Source organism: Microcaecilia unicolor, chromosome 2 (assembly GCF_901765095.1).
Source record: "Microcaecilia unicolor chromosome 2, aMicUni1.1, whole genome shotgun sequence".
Classification (NCBI taxonomy): Eukaryota; Metazoa; Chordata; class Amphibia; order Gymnophiona; family Siphonopidae; genus Microcaecilia; species Microcaecilia unicolor.
Window position 1 is genome coordinate 334,143,183 of NC_044032.1, and position 12,293 is coordinate 334,155,475.

A 12,293-nucleotide genomic window follows, 5' to 3' on the forward strand; every position below is an offset into this window, starting at 1 on the left:
TAGGCACACCCAAGTCCCGCCTTCGCTATGCCTCCGATACGTCCCCTTGAACTTTGGCCGTCAAAAATCGGCTTTTGATTATACCGATTTGGACGACCCTGTGAGAAGGATGCCCATCTTCCGATTTGTGTCAAAAGATGTGCGTCCTCTTTCGAAAATGAGCCTAATAGTTTCCCTTTGAAAATTTGAGATGGACAAGTCCACTGTTTAATTACCTGGGTAAATTCCCTCAAAAACTGTCCTAATACTTTTTCCATTCTGTCTATATCCTTTCAGAGGCACCAAAGAAAGCTAAATATCATTGTCTGTTGTTTCTCTCATCTGTGAAGCCTTTTTAACACTTTCAAAAAATCCTTTCCAAACGAACAGAGTGCTTATGTACTGCATCATTCAAGCTGCCCCTCCACTCTCTCTTCTGAATGAAAGATACACAGAGACAACACAGCTACAAACACGTATATAGAAAGAATTCCATAAGTCCCATGCTTTCCCCAATTATCCTTAACATGTGTGTTGTGTTTTCCTGTGGCCTTATATATGTATATATTTTACAAAAAGGATCCGGTTTAGCAAGCCTGTCATAAAATACACTGCAAATTATGAATGTCTCAACTTGGGCATCTCTTTTTCTAATTAGATAACCTATAAAATGTTGGATTTAAATTAGGAAAGCAAATTAGAATTCAGTATAAATGAAAGGTTCTATATAAGTCAAATGATTATAATATCATATTATTATAACTTTACCCACAATAACACATAAGTGAAAATATCATAAACTTAATTTATCCAACAGAGGTCACATTTGGTAGCTTTGACTTCTATACTGCAACTCTAAAAATCTCTGAATAAGATTTTCTGTTGTTGGTTGATAACGGGTAATTGAAGATTTTACTTATCTTAGTCATGTAAATTATGGAAACAAATACTAATTATATTACAGAAGGTTAACATAGGCTTCTTTTTGGCAGTATAAATATTATGCCTGTGCTTCATTCTCTGTGTTGTTAAATTGACTTGATGAACAAGCACAAATTGGGGTCTGTATAGGACATATTTTGAATTACAAGACCAGGTCAAATTAGTGTTACAGAATGAATGGGATCTGTGGTCAGATTCAGTCTTGCAAGTAATTTATGTTGTAACAATCATTGGGAAGCGTTCACAATTTCTTTAACATACACGAAGTTACAGTCCAGTGATGTGCTTTATGGAAATGATTCAGTGTCCTGGAAATTACTGACTTTGACCTTGTATACAGTAATCCAATTTGTGAGTCAATGTTTTTTTCATTCTCAAAATTAGTAGAATGAAAGAGGCATGCTGATTTTACATGTTAAATCTCATTTGCATAGTTTGTAAAGGTAATATTTTGGTCTGTTCTGGAATGACAAGCCCTTTTTGGAATTGTAGTGCATGCTAAGTGTGTGTTATATATTTTTCCTTATATGCAAGGGGAATCTCAATAATTTGTTGCTGACGGATATGGTAAAAGTAGTTAATATAGATGGGTTGAAAAAAAGTTTGGACCAGTTCTTTTTTTAAATTTATGCACATTTTTCCTATTTCTCAATATAGAAATTATAATCCATTTCAAAAACAAAGAAAAACTCAATATATAAGGCATCTAAAAACAAAAGTTAAATTAAAAACAAATTAGAATGGACTAGTTAAGAGGAGCACCCATGCAATATAAAAGAAAAATAAAAGGAAAATTCTTCCAGAGCCTTCTACGATGGTCACACATCAAATATAAGACTCAAAATTTTCATGCAGGGCCAGCACCTCACATTGGAGAAGACAATACAGTCAGAAAAGGAGGCATCCGAGCTTCCAAAAAATTATTTAAATGAGTTGAATCAACAAACACAAATGTTTTCTCCCCAAGCTTTATAACTACTACTACTTAACATTTCTAGAGCGCTACTAGGGTTACGCAGCGCTGTACAATTTAACAAAGAGAGACAGTCCCTGCTCAAAGAGCTTACAATCTAATAGACAAGTGAACGGTCGGTCCGATAGGGGCAGTCAAATTGGGGCAGTCTGGATTCACTGAACGGTAAGGGTTAGGTGCCGAACGCAGCATTGAAGAGGTGGGCTTTAAGCAAAGACTTGAAGACGGGCAGGGAGAGGGCTTGGCGTAAGGGTTCAGGAAGGTTGTTCCAAGCATAGGGTGAGGCGAGGCAGAATGAGCGGAGCCTGGAGTTGGCGGTGGTGGAGAAGGGTACTGAGAGGAGGGATTTATCCTGTGAACGGAGGTTACGGGCGGGAACGTAAGGGGAGATGAGGGTAGAGAGGTAGTGAGGGGCAGCAGACTGAGTGCATTTGTAGGTAAGAAGGAGAAGCTTGAATTGAATGCGGTATCTGATCGGAAGCCAGTGAAGTGACCTGAGGAGAGGGGTGATATGAGTATATCGGTTCTGGCGGAATATGAGACGTGCAGCAGAGTTCTGAACAGACTGAAGGGGGGATAGATGGCTAAGTGGGAGGCCGGTGAGGAGTAAGTTGCAGTAGTCCAGGCGAGAGGTAATGAGAGCGTGGACGAGAGTTCGGGTGGTGTGTTCAGAGAGGAAAGGGCGAATTTTGCTGATGTTAAAGAGGAAGAAGCGACAGGTCTTGGCTATCTGCTGGATATGCGCAGAGAAGGAGAGAGAGGAGTCAAAGATGACTCCGAGGTTGCGGGCAGATGAGACGGGGAGGATGAGGGTGTTATCATCTGAGATAGAAAGTGGAGGAAGAGGAGAAGTGGGTTTTGGTGGAAAGACGATAAGCTCGGTCTTGGACATGTTCAGTTTCAGGTGGCGGTTGGACATCCAGGCAGCAATGTCGGATAAGCAGGCCGATACCTTTGCCTGGGTCTCCGCGGTGATGTCTGGTGTGGAGAGATACAGTTGGGTGTCATCAGCATAGAGATGATACTGGAAACCATGAGATGAGATCACTTTACTATAGAAACTGCAGGAACTAAGTCCTTCCCAGGGCTGCTACATGATAAGCCAAAAAGGCCTTCCTCCTTAGTTTCATAGCCCTGGACAAGCCAGGAAATACCAACATTTTTTAAAATCAAAATATTTGATCCTTATAACAGAGAAATAACAAAGGACTCAAATACGGACTGGTTCCAAGGCATAGGTCGCTATTAAAGTAGCTTCAGTTATTACATCTCCTCAGTTCTCTAGGAATTCAATCAAACTGAAAGTACCAAGGAGTTTCAGTTTTTCCCACTACCCCTAAGGTCTGGACAAAGCCCTCAACATAATAGACTCGAGTTATAGGTGGCTTAGTACCCGTGGAGGGGCATAATCGAATGTCGCTGGCGATCTATTTTGGCGGCGGCGCAACAGCTGGCCGGAACCGTATTATCGAAAAAGGTGGCCAGCCATCTTTTTTTTTCGATAATACGGTTTAGCCCGCCTTAATGCCAGAGTTCGCCGGGTTTCAGATGGCTGGTTTTTTCAGCGATAATGGAAAAAAATGCCGGCGATCTGAAACCCGGCGAAATCCAAGGCATTTGGTCGTGGGAGGAGCCAGCATTTGTAATGTTCTGGTCCCCCTCACATGCCAGGGCACCCTAGGGGGCACTTCTAAAAATGTTTTAAAAATACAAAAAAAGCTCCCAGGTGCATAGCTCCCTTACCTTGGGTGCTGAGTCCCCCAAATCCCCCCAAACCCACTCCCCACACCTCTACTCCATTACCATAGCCCTTATGGGTGAAGGGGGGCACTTACATGTGGGTACAGTGGGTGTTGGGGGGGGGGTTTGAGGGCTCAACACTTAGCACCACAAGTGTAACAGGTGGGGGGGATGGACCTGGGTCTGCCTGCCTGAAGTGCACTGCACCCATTAAAAACTGCTCCAGGGACTTGCATACTGCTGTCAGGGACCTGTGTATGACATTTGAGGCTGGCAAAAAAGTGCTTTATTTTTATTTTTTTCGTGTGGGAGGGGGTTGGTGACTACTGGGGAGTACGGGGAGGTCATCCCCCATTCCCTCCAGTGGTCATCTGGTCAGTTGGGGCACCTTTTTGAGGCTTGGTTGTGAAAATAAAAGGACCAAGTAAAGCCGGCGAAATACTGCTTAACGCCCCTTTTTTTTCCATTATCCGCGAAAGCCAGCCATCTGGTAGCCACGCCCATGCCCGCCCATGTCCCGCCTTTGCTTCACTGGCAACATACCCCTTTGAACTTTTGCCGGCGAGGCGACAGGAAAGCGGCGATGCTGTCAAAAAAGCAGCTTTCGATTATACCGATTTCACCGCCTTTCCGAGATTGCCGGCCATCTCCCGATTTATGTCGGAAGATGGCCGGCGATCACTTTCGAAAATGAGCTGGATAGATATCTGCAGTACTTCATTCAACTACTTTCTCAAAATCTCCAATGGTGACATTAATGAAGATTTAGAAAAATTCAAGAACTGGAGATTCAAACGTCTCATAGTTCTCTAAAGCCTCTAATTTCCTCTTTGTAATAACATTATTCTTGAACATACCAAATTGAATAAATTTTAAATATCGCGTGACTGTTCCAGCTGCAAAACACTCTTTTCCTGCTTTCACACAGTCTCTTCCTGAAGTTATACTTGTGATTGGAGAGAACCAGGACCTTCCAAAATCTTGTCAATTTTTTTAGCATAGATTTCTCCAAAAACAACAACTGCAGTCAATATCTCTTTTAAAGTGATGACTCCACTTGCATTTTCACATCCCAAGCATTCCACAGTCCCCAGCTTTTGCTTACAATCAGCAAATTCTCCCAGTAGATTCACCACCACAACATCAGCTGATCTTAAAAGTACCTCCATAACTATATTCTGGGGCTGGGGAGACCCATATCACCAGTTCTTAATGCCCTGTCCACCTGGATCACTGAAGCAGCACCTCTGGCATTGACAGCATCTCCCTGAAGTTCAGAACTGCCCATATTATCTGGCTTAGCATGATGCCCAATGCTACTGGAATAGATTTTCCACTTCCAAACTCTCGTTCTTGGCCCAAGGCACCAACCATCAAGGTAAGAAAGCCCAATAACATCTGTCACACCAGATTCGGTAAGGATGCATCTACAGATAGGTAAGCACGCACCTTGCCATTGTGCTTAACCATTGTTCTCCCACAGTTTGGTCCCAATCTCCGACGGCAATAAGCTGTACACACAGCCTCCGTTCAGTCCACCATATTGTATCCTGGGCCAATTCTTGTAGAAAATATCCATTAACATTATTAACCACATCGATTTGGAGAAATAAGAATATAACATAAGAATGGCCAAACTGGGTCAGACCAACGGTCCATCTAGCTCAATGTCCTACTTCCATCAGTGGCCAATTCAGATCACAAGTACCTGATAGATTCCCAGATAGTAGCAAGATTCATGCTACTGATACATGGAAAAGTAGTGGCTTTCCCCACTTCTATTTGATAGCAGAGTAAGGAGATTTCCTCCAGGAACTTGTCCAAGCCGTTTTTAAACCCAGATATGCTAACTGCTATTATCACATCTTCTGGCAATGAATTAACTATTCATGGAGTGAAAAAATATTTCCTCCTGTTTGTTTTAGAAGTAGTACCATGTAACTTCCTTGAGTGCCCCTTAGTCTTTGTACTTTTTGAAAGAGTAAAAAATCGATTTATGTTTACCCATTTTACCTCTATCATATCCCCTCTCAGTGGTCTCTTTTCCAAGCTGAAGAGTCTCAAACTCTTAAGCCTTTCCTCATATGAGAGGAGGTCCATCCCCTTAATCATTATGGCCACTCTTCTCTGAACCTTTTCTAATTCTGCTATATCTTTCTTAAGATATAGAGACCACAATTGCACAATATACTCAAGGTGTGGTCACACCATAGAGTGATATAGAGACATAAGAATGTCCTGTCCTCTTTTCTATGCCTTTCCTAATAATTCCTAGCATTCTGTTTGCTCTTTTGGCTGCAGCCACACACTGCACAGAAGATTTCAGTGTATTATCCACAACGACACCTAGATCTTTTTTCTTGAGTGCTGACTCCTAGGGTGGAACCCTGCATCAAATAACTATGATTGGATTATTCTTCTCTATGTGCATCACTTTCTACTTATCCACAATAAATCTCATCTGCCATTTGGATGCCCAGTCTTCCAACTTTCTAAGATCTTCCTGCAATCTTCCACATACTTTTTACAACTTTGAATTTTTACTTACTTTTTTCTTGAGATCCGCCTTGAGCCTTTCAAGTAAAGCGGAATAGAAATGACCAGATTCGATTAGATTTTGTTGACATCTGCACATTTAAACACCTCACATGTCATTCCCATTTCCAGATAATTAACAGATATGTTAAATACCACCAGATCCAGTACAGATCCTTGGGACACCTCATTATTCACACTCCTCCACTGAAAGAATTGGTCATTTAACCCTACCCTCTGTTTTATATCTATCAATCAATTCCTAATCCACAACAGAACATTGTCTCCTATCCCATGGGTTTTTAATTTTCTCAGGAGTCTCTTATGAGGGACTGTGTCAAATGTTTTCTAAAAATCTAGATGCACTACATCAACCAGCTCACCTTTATCCACATATTTATTCACATATTCAAACCATATTGGTGAGGCAAGACTTCCCTTGGCTGAATCCACGTTGACTCTGAGGGGCATAATCGACCAGAAACGCCTATCTCCATGGGCGTTTATCTCCGAGAACGGGTCCGTGAAGGGGCGGAGTGAACCGTATTTTCAAAAAAAATAGACGCCCATGTGTTATTCGCCAAGGTGTGAGCTGGGCGTTTTTGCTTTTCAGCGATAATGGAAAATGAAATCGCCCAGCTCAAAAACGAATAAATCCAAGGCATTTGTTCGTGGGAGGGGCCAGGATTCATAGTGCACTGGTCCCCCTCACATGCCAGGACACCAACCGGGCACCCTAGGGGGCACTTTTACAAAAACAAAAAAAAAGGTAAAAGAGCTCCCAGGTGCATAGCACCCTTCCCTTGGGTGTTGAGCCCCCCAAATCCCCCTCAAAACCTACTGCCCACAAGTCTACACCATTACTATAGCCCTAAGAGGTGAAGGGGGGCACCTACATGTGGGTACAGTGAGTTTGGGGGGGTTGGACGACTAAGCATTAAGCAGCACAATTGTAACAGGTAGGGGGGGGATGGGCCTGGGTCCACCTGCCTGACGTCCACTGCACCCCCTAACAACTGCTCCAGGGACCTGCATACTGCTGCTTGGGAGGAGGGTATGACATTTGAGGGTGAAAGTAAAAAGTTGTGAAACATCATTTTTTTGTGGTGGGAGGGGGTTAGTGACCACTGGGGGAGTCAGGGGAGGTCATCCCCGACTCCCTCTGGGGGTCATCTGGTCATTTAGGGCACTTTTTGGGGCCTTATTCGGGAAAAAACAGGGTCCAGGAAAAGTGCCCTAAATTCTAGCTACAAACGTATCCATTATCGGCGAAAGGCGCCCATCTCTGTTCGGGTGATAACCACGCCCCAGTTCCGCCTTCACCACGCCTCCGACACGCCCCCGTCAACTTTGTCCGCATCCGCGACGGAGTGCAGTTGAAAGCGTCCAAAGTTCGGCTTTCGATTATACCGCTTTATTTGTTTTTGTGAGAAAAACGCCCATCTCCCGATTTAGGTCGGAACTTGGGCGTTTTTCTCGTTCGATTATAAGCAGGTCTGTCTCTTTAAACCATGTTTCTCTCTTTGTTGGTATTTTAGTTCTACCTTTTCCTTTTTCTATCCTATCTATTTGTTTGCGTTCCTTTTCCTCTTATTATTTTTATTTTTTTTTTTTTTTTGTAGCATTGGTTAAATGGGAGGAGACAGAGGGTAGTGGTAAATGGAACTTGCTCTGATGAAAGGGCTGTTAGTGGTGTACTGTTGGGGTCAGTTCTTGGGCTGGCTGTTTTTAACATCTTTGTGAGTGATATTCCAGAAGGACTGTCCGGTAAAGTTTGTCTCTTTGCGGATGATACCAAGCTCTGTAATAGGGTGGACACCCCTGAGAGGGTGGATGACATGAGGAAGGATCTAGCGAAGCTTGAAGAATGGTCCGAAAATCGGCAACTAAGATTTAATGCTAAGAAGTGCAAGGTCATGCACTTGGGTTACAAGAATCCAAGAGCACAGTACAGTATAGGGGGGTGAAGTGCTTCTGTGTACAAAAGAAGAGCAGGACTTGGGGATGATTTTGTCTGATGACCTTAAGGTGGCCAAACAGGTAGAAAGGGTGATGGTCAAAACCAGAAGGATGCTTGGGTGCATAAGGAGAGGGATGACCAGCAGGAAAGAAAGAGGTGATAGTGCCCTTGTATGTGGTGAGACCACATTTGGAGTACTGCATACAATTCTGGACACTGCACCTACAGAAAGATATAAACAGGATGGAGTCGGTCCAGAGGGCTGCTACAAAATTGGTAAGAGGTCTCTGCCATAAAACATATAGGGACAGGCTTATAAATCTCAACATGTATATGCTGGAAGAGAGGCAGGAGAGAGGGGATATGATAGAGACGTTTAAACACCTCAGTAGCATTAATGTACAGGAGGTGAGTCTTTTTCAAATGAAGGAAAACTCTGGAATGAGAGGGCATACGATGAAGATAAGCATGGAATGGCCTTCCAGTGGAGGTAGTGGAGACGAGGACTGTGTCAGAATTTAAGAAAGCGTGGGACAACACGTGGGATCCCTTAGGAAAAGGAAGATTTAGTGGTTGCTGTGGAAGGGTAAACTGGATGAGCCTTTTGTCCCTTATCTGCCATCATGTTTCTATGTTTCTATTGATTATAAACCACTCTGCTGTGTTCTCCATGAAGAGTGGTATATAAAGTCTTTATAAACCATAAACAATAATAGTTTCAACTATTTTGCCCAGCATTGTTTTCAGGCTTACTGGTCTGTAATTTCCCAGATGATCTGACGACGAAGGGCTACCTTCGAAAGCTAATCAAAAATGTATTAAGTTAGTCCAATAAAAAAGATATAATCTTATTTTCTCTGTTTTATTTTATTCTATTTCTATTGATTACCAGATGACCCCTGGATCCCTTAGAAAAAATAGGCACTACATTGGCTACCCTCCAATTTTTAGGTACAATGAATGATTTTAATGACAGGTTACAGATCACTAACACCAGATCTGCAATTTCATATTTGAGTTATTTCAGTACCCTAGGGTATAAACCATCCAGTCCAGGTGATTTACTACTCTTTAATCTGTCGATTTGGTTCAGTACATCTGCCAGGTTCACCAAGACTTCTTTCAGTTCCTCTGCATCATTACCATTTGAAACCATCTCTGGTACAGGTAGATCTCTTACATCTTCTTCAGTAAAGACTGAAGCAAAGAATTCATTCAGCCTCTCTGCTATGGTCCAGTCTTCCCTGAGTGCCCCTTTTACTCCTTGATGATCTAATAGTCCCACAGATTCCCTGACAGGCTTTCTGCTTCTAATATGCCTGAAAAAGTTATCACTATGAGTTTTTGACTCCGATGTAAGTTTCTCTTCGTATTCTCTTTAAGCCTTCTTTATCAGTGTTTTGCATCTAAACTTGCCATTGCTTGTGTTCCTTCTTTTTTCTTCATTCGGATCTTTTTTCCATATTCTGAAAGATATTCTTTTGGCTCTAATAGCCTCTTTCACTTCTCCCTTTCACCACGCTGGCTATCGTTTGCTCTTCTTTCCACCTTTATTAATATGTGGAATACATCTGATCTGGGCTTCCAAAATGATATGTTTAAACAATGTCTATGCCCGATTTAAAGTCCTAACCTTTGAAGATGAGCCTTTAAGCTTTTTTAAAGACAATTTTCCTCATTTTATCATAGTTACCCTTTCAAAAATTAAATGCTGCTACAGTAGATGTTGTTAGTGACTGCACTCCAGTTATTAAGTCAAATTTGATCATATTATGATCACTGTTTCCCAGCAGACCGAACACTATTACCTCTTGTACTAAGTACTGCATTCCACTAAGGACTAGATCTAAAATAGCTTCCCCTCTTGTCAGTTCCTGGACCAGTTGCTCCAAGAAGTAGTCATTTATTATGTCTAGGAATTTTATCTCCCTTGTACACCCTGATGTGACATTTAACCAGTCAATATTGGGGTAATTGAAATCACATATTATTATATTGTTGCCAAATTTGCTAGCTTTTCTAATATCTATTAACATATTTTCATCTGTCTGATTGTTCTGGCCTGGCAGATGGTAGTATAGCCCTACGTGTATATTCTTTCTCTTCACACATGGAATTTCTGTCCATAAAGATTCCGTGTTGCTGTCTGTTTCATGCAGAATTGTTATATTGTTTGACTCAATTCCCTCTTTAGACAAAAGAAGGAGGTCCAAATCCTCACAAGTGTGCAACAGCAAACAAAGAAAGTGAGGCAACAAAAAATAAGGATTCCAAAGATGTAGTATAGCACCTTTAATTATTTGAAGAAATCCAATCACCTAGTGTGTCAGACTTGACATGGCCATGTTTTGGTATGTGTGCCTGCATCAAGAGTCAAGAGAACCTGTCACATCCAGCAATGCAAAAATGTTCAAAACATATGCAATAAAAGGAATAAAGCATCCCGTGCTTAATGGCACTTGTGTGGGAGATCCAGCAGCATACCACATACAAAGTGAAACTAGCAGCGTTTCACATGTTTACATGTACTATCGAAGTACCACGAGTTTGGCAGCCATTTTGTCATGGCAGCTGTTAGGGGCAGGAACGAGTGGGGTTCACTCTTGCACCCATTGCCTGCTGGACCACCAGGGACTTCAGGTAGACCCAGGGGGACCTATCCTATGTTGGGAGGGAGTATGGACCTGTGTGTGGTGGAGGGTTCTTGTTTCATTTGGGCATATTGGGGGTCTATGGACCTCATGGGGGTGGGGGTGGGAAGGGGGATTGGAGAGAAATGGGTCAATTTGTTTTATGCGGGTCCCGGTCAATATTCAGCTGGGGCTCACATAATTGTCTTATGCAAACCCTAGCTAAATATCGTTTGGGACCTGCGTAAGCACCAGTGGCTAGCCCTGCTTAAATTAGCACTATATATTCAGGCACTGAATATCTGGGGCTGATTCTGCTCATAGCTGTCAGCAATGAACTGAATATCATTCCCTTGTTTATAAGCCTTAATGAGGAACAGAATCAAAGGCTTTGCTGAAATCCAAGTACACCACATCCAGTATGCCCTTTATCAGGTTCTCTGTTCATGACAGGCTTTTCGTAAACCCATGTTGCTTTGGATTCTTGCAACCCACTAGATTATAAAATTTTTTCTATCCTTTCTTTCAGGAGCTTCCCCATTACTTTTCCCAATACCGAGGTGAGGCTGCCTGGTCTGTAGTTTCCCACTTTTGTAAAAAGGAACTGCATCTGCCTTTCTCCAGTCAAGTGGAGTCTTTCCTGTATCCAGGGATCTGTCAAACACATCCTTATGAAGACCTGCTTGAACTCTTAATCTAATCTAACCTGGATATTTATAATCCTCCTTCTACCTAACATGGTCCAAGTAAGATTGCATAAAAGAGACCAGCAAGCTCTAGGACTTGAGTTTTCCAATAAGCCCAAGTTAAAAGGGAAAGGGAAATGGGACTTGATATACTGCCTTTCTGAGGTTTATGCAACTACATTCAAAGTGGTTTACATATATTCAGGTACTTATTTTGTACTAGGAGCAATGGAGGGTTAAGTGACTTGCCCAGAGTCACAAGGAGCTGCGGTGGGAATTGAACTCAGTTCCCCAAGATCAAAGTCCACTGCACTAACCACTACTACACAAACTACATAAATTCTTTTAGAAATTCAGAAACATATTGTTACATATACTTAAACAAGTGGTAGATGTGATAGCAATGTATTATAGCACTTTAATTCTGACAGTATTTGAAATGTACAATGTATAATATTACAATTATAGAAGGCTAAACAGAGGAGCCATTTTACATAGTTGTGTTAGGCATCTAATGTGGATTTTACCATGCAGTTAGCATCAGCGTGAGCCCAACTTAATCTCCTGTGCTAAAACGGCAGCCTTTTTATAAAAAAACCCACATTGCTGCCTAATGCAGGAGTGAACAGAAGATGGGCCTGACATAGGTCAGCTGAGGTGTGGACAGCTGTGATAGCGGAGGAGGATCGCTACTGCCCAGGACCACTGCCTCACCAATGTTGGCCCCCAAGATAGTCCTGGTGGGGAGGCATAGGTGATAGTGCTCTGGCGGAGCAGGGGTTTTGTTGGGGACGGGCTTTTTGAAGTGGGTGGGGGTTTTGGATTAGGCCGCTTGGGTTTCTCATCAT

The 12,293-nt window shown here is 42.3% G+C and overlaps 1 protein-coding gene across 1 annotated transcript in view; it reads right to left on the minus strand.

Annotated features, from left to right (window-relative positions):
* The window catches only part of PAX5 (paired box 5), a 790,496-nt gene that overhangs the window by 50,239 nt on the left and 727,964 nt on the right, over positions 1 to 12,293 (minus strand).